Below are 7455 nucleotides of genomic sequence, written 5' to 3'. Positions count from 1 at the left end.
AGCTTTCTTAAATGGCATATACTTGCGTGAAGATCTTAGTTTTCAACATGCAGCATTAGATGGTGATGGATACCTAACTGGTAATTCTGGAACCACGGGGAGATTTGAAATTATCCTCCTCTGTGATCTGTTTACGGCTTTAGTTCTTTAGAGGGATTATTCTCCAGGTAATAATTAAGGTCAAGGTAGGGTTGGGCTTACAGGCTGGTTGGAGAGTTGAGCTCAGATCTGTTTGCTGTGCAGGACTATTTAGAAATGACAGGTAGGCTGAGGAGATAGGCAGCTCGTCTAGTGCCTCTCGTTTTGGGGGTTGCCATAAATTGGCTTTCTGCTGAACTTTGTAACTCCGTTCATTTGCCGGTTTTGCTGTATTTGCATCGGGCTTCCTTTGCGTTCGTTCCTATTAAATATCTTGCAGCGTGCGCTTATCACAGGTCTGTTCCTTCCACTGCCCTTGTAATGTTCCTGATGGATTTGGTAACGCTCCATGTACCTTTACTGCATTTCTTATTAGCTTTTGCTCATTCCGCTTTGATGTCCTTAAGTGTTGGATCGAGCTGATATGATATCCTCTAATAATATTAATGCAGTATTTGCGGGATCTTGCCAGGCAGTTGCTTATTGTCAGTCCAGCACCCTGGAAATTCTGCATTGCAGTCTTCCTCCTGACTTATATTTCTGATTAACGGATTTCTCAGAGGTCCATAGTCATAGAAACCAGATTTTCTTGCAACAATATTTTAGCTGTTGCTGCTTTTGAGTCAAATAAGTGGAACCGAGAACTGCTGAAGGAAGAAGCAGAGCTTGCTGTTGTTGGATCTGTATGAATGTGTTAGGTTTTGCCTTACTATCACAAGTAGCATCTTTACTGGAGGCTTTATATATACTGTTTTAATATATATATACACTTTTATATAGAGAGAGATGCTTTTGAATATATATATACACTGGAGGGGTATTCATATTGCTCGTGGCCTGTGCCGTTATGTCTTTCACAAGAGTGATACTCTTGTGATTCAATGTTCTGTATGAGGTTAGGGAAGACAAATATCTCCAATTAAAAAAATCAACTTACAAAAAGAAGAATAAAACCCACCGTAGACATCTGACTGTGGAGGAAGTTGTTTTCCTCTGGATAGAAACAGGGCGGGTAGCTTCTCTGTATTTATAGTTGGAGCAATCTTTTAAAAAGATTAAGTGCAATTGCAGGTTAATCACTGATAATGTTATAATGAAAGTAAAAACAAATAAGCAGGTTTGCGGATTAGACTCGGGTCTAGAAAGAAATTGCAGGATAAATGGAAAGCCCAGTTAAATGGTGTTTAATTAGAAAGCTTGAAATAAAATTAAGCACTTTAACCTTGAAACCTGGAGACTTTAACCAGCAGGACGTGCTCCTAATTCTGGGAACACTCTGTAAACCACCTTTTCTGCCTAGATATATTTTTTCCATTGTGTAGATCTGCTTTGGGTCATGGTTGCAATTAAATCCCCCAGAATCCCTTTTATCTTCCTCTAAAATGGAGCTAATATGAGTCTGGTTTTCTCTGCCCTGAGCACACAGCTCCTTTTAAGTGCAGTAATGGTTCCACTGGAGTTATCACCTGAAAAAACAGCCAGGCCACCATTTGGGAAGGGGTCACACAGAGGTACACAAGCCAACGGGTGCCCACGCCAGCGTTTATTAACAGCAGCTTAAGCTTAGCTCGGGCTGGATGACATTTTTCCTTTTCTCATTCTTTCCTCATTTACCCATTTTGGGATGAAACTTTCCAACTTCGGTTCATGCCCTAGGGTGAATGTCTTAGGGAGATCTGAGCAATATCCAGCAAGTTGGGTTTGAGTCATCCGAAGAAGTAAAGCCTAGATACCTGCGTTATTTCGTGCATTTTTTCTGCTTTTAGAAGTCATTTGATGCATAAGAGAGCTGGAAGTCAAACAGTTAAAGTCTAAAAACTCTTTTCTTGGATAAATTGGAAGGGATTTGGGGGGAAATGTAAACAACTGGAGAAGTGAGACAGATCAGGTTGTGGGGACGCTACGGGGCGGCCGGGGGACGTCCCCGGCAGCTCTGGGCTGCGACATCCAGGGGACGGCATGGCCCAGGGCGCTTCGCACTTTTTGCCGGTGCTCGCTTTGCAAGCTTGAGCTCACCAGGACGGCCAGTGCTGCCTTTCCAGCTGTAACTGCTCGGAAGTGGTGGGCTGGGTCTGCCTCCGTACAGCAGGACCCTTGCTGCAGCGCCCGTGTGAGCATCCTTTTGCGTTCTGGAACCTCCCATATGTCCCGGCCCATATGTCCCATATCGCCGTGGATGGTCCAAATTCACCCTGGGGTGGGCATCACATGGGCCGTGTCGTGCCACTCTGTCTTAGCCATAACCGGAGGAATGAAGACCAGCCAGACCAGTTACTCATTCTAGATAAGAGGCTCTTTTGTGCCGCAGAAATACCAATATCACGTGCAAATCTCTCCGCTGCCATGGTTACTAGCCGCCGTCACAGCCACTGGCGAGACAGGACTCGTAGCATTGACAGGGCTTCTGGTCTCCCCTTCGCAAGGGGAAACTCCAGCCATAAAACCTGTGCTATGCCCCAAAAAGGAGGGGAGGTGGCTGAGAGGGCTGCCTAACTCTCCCCAGGGTGAGCTGGCCACGTCTGGCACGACGATGCTCAGAGCTTGTTGTGTACAGTGTCTCTGCCCTGTGACTGGGCAGCAGGCTCTGGGTTTTGTACATTCCTCACCAAGAACCTGAAACATTATTAAAGAAGTGAGAAAATGGCGCTGCGGCCTGGGCGGGCAGAGATCGGCTCTGCCCCGTTTCCTGTTTTTCTGGCATTTAGGAACGACTTGACCTCTTGGTGCTCTCACTTTTTACACTAACGCGCTTCTCATTAAAGTGCTTTCCTGAACACTAATTAGGGTGGTTTTCCTTTTGTAAATTAGCCTGATACGATCTGTGTGTCTTGGCAGACGCCCTCCGGAGCAGGAACCGAGGTCTTTGCTTTTGATCGCTGTTTATTTTGCAAATCTCCCCGGTTTTACTGTTCTTGGCTGCCTTCTAGAAAGTGCTCGCAGGTGGAGGTTAATGGGAGGGAAATGAGCTTTCCAGCTCGCCTGCCTCAAGAAACAGGAGCGTTTTTGGCGCTACGGGGACCCTCCAGCCAGTGCGGGTGGTGGGCTGGTGTGGGCACACGGGAGCGCTTTCCTCCCAGCTCCTTCCCATCCCAGCCCGGCATCCTCGCACGGAGTGGGGTGGCGGAGCAGGTCTGCAAGGAAAGACACTGCCTGAGCCAACCTTTTAACAGGTGATGGGAAAAAATACCCAATTAACACGCTCATTCCGTGCGATTAAACCACTTCTTTTGGCTGTAGCGAACGCTCAGAGCAGCAGACCCGAGCGACCCTCTGGATGTCCGCAGAGGGAGGAAAGTCCACCTGTCTGCCGATGCTACTAAATAGGTTGTGTCATTAATTTGCCCAGGGCCAATGGAGCTCAGGAGGGGACGGACTTTAATCGGCTCTCATTTTCTTAATGCACTGGCAGATGGGAGCGGAGGGGACGTTGCTTTTTCCATCTCCCGCCACGGATGGGGCAGAGCCTCCAGAGGTTTGCACAGGCTGAGAAATTCAGCGGCGAAGGTGACGCTGGGTGCGGGAAGCCATCCTCTGCCTGCCCGCGCTGGGAGGCTGGCAGCGAGCGGAGCATCCCTGGGGGGCCCTGCCCCCCCGGCTCTACACCAGCCGCTGGGACCCTTCTGGGACCAGGCACCATTACGGACCATCTTTACAAAAGCATTTCCTGGTCCTTAAGAGGGAAGAGGAGAACTGCCGGGGGGGTTCACCCAGGGACAGAGTTGACAAAGCCCCTGACGAAAAGGCAACGATTTTTCAGTGCTGGCGTGCACCATGTGTGGCACCATACGTGGAAAAGCGTGGTGAGCATTCCACCCCAGAGAGCTGCTGCCAGCGTTTTTTGACCCCGGCTGCTCCAGCGCGTCTTGCTCCCGGTGCCCGGGGAGGCTTGCAGCTGGGGCCCACACGGGCCGTATCCGGAGCTCAGCACCCCTTCCCGGGCGGTGCGGAGCCATGCACGCACTGTGTGCGCTGGCAGGACTGTCGGTGCAGGGCTGGAGCAAGGGGAGCAGCAAGAGGAGCGGGATGCAGGCTGCGGAGAGCATCCCTGCCCGCGGCGAGGAGGGCGAGCGCCGCGGCCTCGGGGGGGATTTCTGCCGGCCCGCGGGGGCCGGGCGGGGGCTGCTGGCAGGACTGTCGGTGCAGGGCTGGAGCAAGGGGAGCAGCAAGAGGAGCGGGACGCAGGCTGCGGAGAGCATCCCTGCCCGCGGCGAGGAGGGCGAGCGCCGCGGCCTCGGGGGGTATTTCTGCCGGCCAGCGGGTGCTGTGCGGAGACTGGCCTGTGGATCCTTCCGGAAAACGTGCCTGGGACCAGGGTTGGCCTGGACAGGCCCGCAGGTGAGAGCAGTGGGGTGGGGGGCTGGGGGGCGAGCAGGGCAGAGTCTGCGTCAAAAGCAAAAGCTGGGGATGAAAACCAGTAAAACGCTCTGGATTGGAGTCGTTTTCATGAAACATGCCTGGATGTTTGCACACAGGCTCTGTATTTCTTCTGCCGCTGTTTCCCAAGGGGTTAATTAAGCAGCACGTTTTGACTGGTGGTCTGAAGATGAAGATAGCTGAATAGAGATGTGTGAGCCCCGGAGAGCCCCGGTCCCACCTCGCCTGGGATGCTGAGTGCCCCGGCCATGCCTGAGTCCCACCTCGTGTACCATTTCTTTCTCCATCTCATCCTTATTTTTTCACCTGACACCTCTCTAGGATCCCCAAATAGACCTGAAAGCCCAGGAAGGTTTGCATGAAAAAAAGCAGCGAGCTGGTGGTTATTCCATGTCAGTCTGCATAAACCCTCCTGCCTGCTCCTCCTGCCTGCACTGCCAGATTTTCCTTAATGTCTCCTCGTTTTTCCAGTTGTGAGTGATTGCTCAAGGGATCTCCCGGCAGAGAGGACTCGGGTTCACCCTTCACATCCCGCTCATCTCTAAGGCATACGCATAAAAATATGGGTGTGGGTCCGCTCCTCTTCATAAAGACAAATTAAATCTGCTCACGCAGCGCCGGGTGCAGGCGGCAGAGCCGAAGCGTGTGGCTGTTTAATATTCATTGGGCGTAGATGTAAAAGTTTGCTTTTCCAAAATAGCCTTGCACAGCGCCGTGCTGCTCCGTTTTCCCTAAACCTTAGCGGGAGGCTGGAATTTAACGTTTCCTGTGATTGTCTCCCCAACTTCCACTGGCTTAGCCAAGAAGCAGAAGACCCTCGTTGAGTGTAAAACCTGCTTTGAGGACAGATCCTGGCACTTTATTTGCAGTTTTCAATCCTGTAGTCTGCTGCGACGGAATGACGTCTTTGAAGCACCAACACAGGAACAAGAAATTTTGCTTCCGTTTTGAAACAGGATGAGTTTCTGTGGTAGCTGTGCATCTATTTGTGTGTTAAGTTTGAAGAGGAAAAAATAGGTTTCCCTGTAAACTTTTGGCAGGCAGATTCATGGATCTCTTTGGCTACTCTTTTTATTAATTGAGCGCAGTTTTCTTCACCATCTCAGTTACACCTTAGAAGAAAAAAATAAGAATATGGTCCCAGTTGGGTCCACAGTAATTAAATCACCATGAAATACGCTTCAGTAAGTTAAACTTGAAAGACCCCAGCCTTTTTCCTTGTTAAGCGGGAGGCTGCGATAGTACGGGGTGGGCTGGCACGCTCCGGCTCAGGGAAGGTAACAGCAGGGAAGACATCGCCCGGCAGCGCACGGAGGTGGCGGGAGCATCCCCGCAGCGCCGGGGGAGCAGGGGGCTCGGATGCAAACGGGCGCCTGGGCGCGGCTGAGCTGGTGCATCCCCGGGCTGTGGCCAAGGGGCTCTTCTGATGCCCACCGGGGAGCTGCCGCGGGGCTCCGAGCTGCGTCGCCGGCGCAAACATAGGGACGTCCATTATATAACGGGTGTCAATAACGCATGGGAGAATAATGTTTCCGTTCTGGGAGGATTTCTGCTGTCGAAGCTGCAGAGCGGTGGTGGTGCAGCATCCCGCACGCTCTGGCGCTGAGACACGGTGGGACAAGTGGAGCGGCTGGGACGACCGTGCCCACGGAGCATCCCTAGGGCACATTAAAACCTATAGGTGACACAGAGTGCGCTGAGGACCTGGTGGACCGGCGCGGCTGTACCCATGCCGGGATGGACTCACAGTGGGGTTTTGCAGGCAGCTCGATACCAAGCAGTCAAAGCCGGGTAGCGGGAAGGCTATTTAATTCCATCAGAGAATATTCATTTGCATATTCATCTCTTTGTCGGGTGCAGCTTTCGTGTTGCGGTCGGGATGCAGCTGAGCCCATCTCATGGATTATTTGCTGTCACAATATTTTCCTTTACACGGGTGCATTTACTTTATGACCACAGGGGTATTTCCCTCTTCCCTGTAGAGGCTCCTACTGATTTACCTGTGCCCATGCCTAAACTAGCTGGATATTATTAGTGAGCCCTGCATTACTCCAGCCCCCCCGGCACGGCATGGCCACTTACATCAGTCCCAAAACTCTATTCCCTAAATTATTCAGAATTACTGCTTTTGCTTCATTTGTTCTCTGAAGTCAAGCACAGTTTGGAGGGCACTAAAAATAAGGGCTCTCAGGGTTTGCTGAGAACTGAACGTGCTTTTTAAAGGAGATGGCTCCTATCACTTTTGCCTGTGCAGAGGAAAGCCTAACCCAGTCTTTGCACACCCTGTTACTGGTGTCAGCCAGCCAGGGTAAGGGGCTCGGTGGCACCGTGAGGGCCTGGCTTCAAGGAGAAAATGGGTGGCAGAAGTAGCAAAAATCTGAAAAAAATCCCAGTTGCCCATCTGCAATTGGTGCTCTTCTTCATACATTTTTTTATTTAAAAAGAAATGCAGAAAGCACCCGAGGTCCTGAGCGGAGGGTCCCAAGGATGCCCTGTAAGCGCTGGCCAGGGGCCCGCCGGTGGGCTCCTGCCAGACCATGAGCTCCAGGACCTCCTGCTTGGGATGCAGCGATCTTTCCAGTACAGCTTTAATTTTTTATTTGCTGGATAAAATGTCCTGAATAGAATTCACCTGGTGTCAAGCTGCCCCCTCTCTGGGTCTGCTCAAACCAGCATGGGCATCCCCCAGGCGATGGGGCAATTTTAGCCTCGGCCGGGACACCTCGTGCTTATTCTTAGCCTCGTTTCTAAGAAATGCTTTATAAGCAGGAGCCCGTATTGGTTAACGCCATGAAACATTAATGACTTAGCAGGTGAGCTGCGGTTCTCCCGCAGAGCAGCTCACAGCTCCCCAGCAGCCGGCGCGGCACAGGATGAGCCCGGCGGTGCTTTGCTTCGGGGAGGCACGAGCATTAAAGCCAAACCTACGTCGTATCTGAAGCC

The sequence above is a fragment of the Fulmarus glacialis genome, unplaced genomic scaffold (assembly GCF_000690835.1).
Source record: "Fulmarus glacialis isolate BGI_N327 unplaced genomic scaffold, ASM69083v1 scaffold21059, whole genome shotgun sequence".
Classification (NCBI taxonomy): Eukaryota; Metazoa; Chordata; class Aves; order Procellariiformes; family Procellariidae; genus Fulmarus; species Fulmarus glacialis.
This window is presented reverse-complemented; position numbering follows the sequence as displayed.